This window comes from Chrysochloris asiatica, unplaced genomic scaffold, assembly GCF_000296735.1.
Source record: "Chrysochloris asiatica unplaced genomic scaffold, ChrAsi1.0 scaffold00160, whole genome shotgun sequence".
NCBI classification, from domain to species: Eukaryota; Metazoa; Chordata; class Mammalia; order Afrosoricida; family Chrysochloridae; genus Chrysochloris; species Chrysochloris asiatica.
In genome coordinates, this window is record NW_006408678.1 from 6,234,528 (window position 1) to 6,237,152 (window position 2,625).

Genomic DNA, 2,625 nt, shown 5'->3' on the forward strand with positions numbered 1-2,625 from the left:
TCTTTGCCATCTTGCTTTCATGGTTTCTACTGAGAAGTCAGAGCTTAGTCTAATATGTTATTCTTTGTAGGTAACTTTTTGTTTTTCCTGAGCGGCTCCTGAGATTCTTTACTTGTCTTTGGTTTCGGAGAGTTTGATTATGATGTCTTGGGGTACATTCATTCAGTTTCTTATATGCCTGTCTTCTTGTTTTTCATGACGTTAGGAGAGTTTTCTTCCAATAATTCTTTGACAATTTTCTCTGTGCCTTTTTTGGTCTTTTCCTATTTTAGAGTTCCAATCACACACAAATTATTCCTTTTGATGGTGCTCCACATAATTATCAGACATTCTTTGAATTGTTCCTCAAGCAGATTAAAAATTGAGAGATTTGTCTTCAAGCTCACTGATTTGGTCTTCCATTGATCCAATTCTACTCCTTTGCCCTGTCCGTGTATTATCTATTTCTGGAATGTTTTACTGTGATTGTGTGTGTGTGTGTGTGTCAATTTGTTCTTTCAGTGTCTTTCTGAATTCTACTAAAGTCTTGTCTGTGTTTTCCTTGACTTTGTCTGCAGCTTTCTTGATCTTTCAATCCATCCAAAGTACTTAAATATTATTCTTTTGAATTCTTTACAACGTAGTTCCAATGTCATTTCTTCCTCAGAAAAGTCTTCTAGCTCTGTATTTTGTCACTTGTTTGAGCCATCGGTAGGGTTTTCATTGGCTGATTTTCTGAAGTAGATCAACAGTCCTTTCTTCTTTGTCTTAGTCTGAACGCTCTGCTGAAACCTGTTTGGTGTCATAGCAACATTTAAGGCTCCACTGACAGACGGACAAGTGGTGACTATGTATGAGATGCATTGCATGGGAATTGAACCTGGATATCCAACATGGAAGGTGAGAATTCGATCACTGAGCTACCACTACTCTTAAGATGTTTCCTTAGTCTCATCAAAATGGAATGTAGACCGACTCGCAGGGGGGACCACTCTGCCACTGGCCAGCGGAAATGGGCACCGCGCAGGCAAGGCCAAAACGGCAAGATTGCCTCACTTCTGCCCTTGTGCGCCAAGCTTCTGAGGCTGCCGGACGCAGGACTGTCACCATGAAGTTCAACCCCTTCGTGACCTCGGACCACAGCAAGAACCACAAACGCCACTTCAATGCTACCTCGCACGTGCGCAGGAAGATCATGTCGTTTCCGCTGTCCAAGGAGCTGCGGCAGAAGTACAGCGTGCACTCCCTTCCCATCCGCAAGGACGACGAGGTCCAGGTAGTTCGAGGACACTACAAAGGTCAGCAGATTGGCAAGGTAGTCCAGGTGTACAGAAAGAAGTATGTCATCTACATCGAGAGGGTGCAGCGTGAGAAGGCTAATGGGACAAATGTCCATGTGGGCATTCACCGGAGCAAGGTGGTTATTACCAGACTCAAATTGGACAAAGATCGGAAAAAATTCTTGAACGCAAAGCCAAATCTTGACAGATTGGAAAAGAAAAAGGCAAATACAAGGAAGAACTTATTGAGAAAATGCAAGAATGAATATAACCTGTTATGGAACCATAGTTTAACCCTAGATTTCTAGCCTAGGGTGTGTTCCTTGGAAACTCTTCCAGATGACTTTGCAGTATTTCATTTCCATCTTATTCTGTTCTTGTTATGTGGTTCTGTAAATCTTCCTTTGCAACTTTGATTACCAATATTATGAATAAAAATTGGAAATGTTTCCTAAAAAAAAAAAAAAAGGAATGTAGAACATTGTCTCTGCAGACTCTCCTCCAACCCTCTTATCCTTTAAAGAACTACTGCTACCTCTAATTCCTGAGCCTTTGAGCTTCTGATAAATTCAAATAAGCCTGATTCTGGACTCCCACGCTACTGATTTTCATTTCCGCTTTCTCTGATTTCCCAAGGAAGTTTCTACCTGTTCATTTGCTTTTTGGTTTCCAAAATTTTATCCCTGGCCTTTTGTCTTTCACTCTTCATTTCACTATGGTTTATGCTGTTTTTACTCCACTGTACTCATTTTAAAGAACCTTAATGAGACACCATTTGTCCGTCATTTTGTTGTACTGTGGAGGTTTGTGTGTTGCTGTGATGCTGGGTCACTCATAGTGGTCAGGTTTCAGCAGAGCTTCCAGACTAAGACAGACTAGGAAGAAGGAGAGGTGAACCACTTCTGAGTGGCTAACAACTGCAAACCTTATGAGCAGCAGTGGAACATTGTCTGATATAGTGCTGGAAGATGATCCCATCAGCTTAGAAGGTATTAAAAATAAGACTGTGGAAGAGCTGTCTCCTCAAAGTAGAGTTGATATTAATGACCTGAAAGGAGCAAAACTTTTAGGATCTTCATTTGCTGATGGGGCACAATTCAAAATGAGAAGAAACAGTGGCATACATCCATGAATAATTGGAATGAATGAAGTATGAACCTAAGAAAATTGGAAGTTGTCAAAATGAAATGGAACACATAAAGAACAAGATCCTAGGCATTAGTACACTGAAATGGACTGATATTAGCCATTATGAACCAGACAATCATATAGTTTACTATGACTATTGTTGTTAAGTGCTGTAGAGTCAGTTCCAACTCATAGCAACCCTGTATAGAGTTTCCAAGGAGTGGCTGGTGAGTTTGAA

General features: G+C 40.7%; 1 pseudogene; it reads left to right on the forward strand.

Moving 5' to 3' along the window:
* The first annotated feature begins 1,087 nt into the window (after positions 1–1,087).
* LOC102837263 lies at positions 1,088–1,524 on the forward strand (annotated as a pseudogene).
* The last annotated feature ends 1,101 nt before the right edge of the window (positions 1,525–2,625 follow it).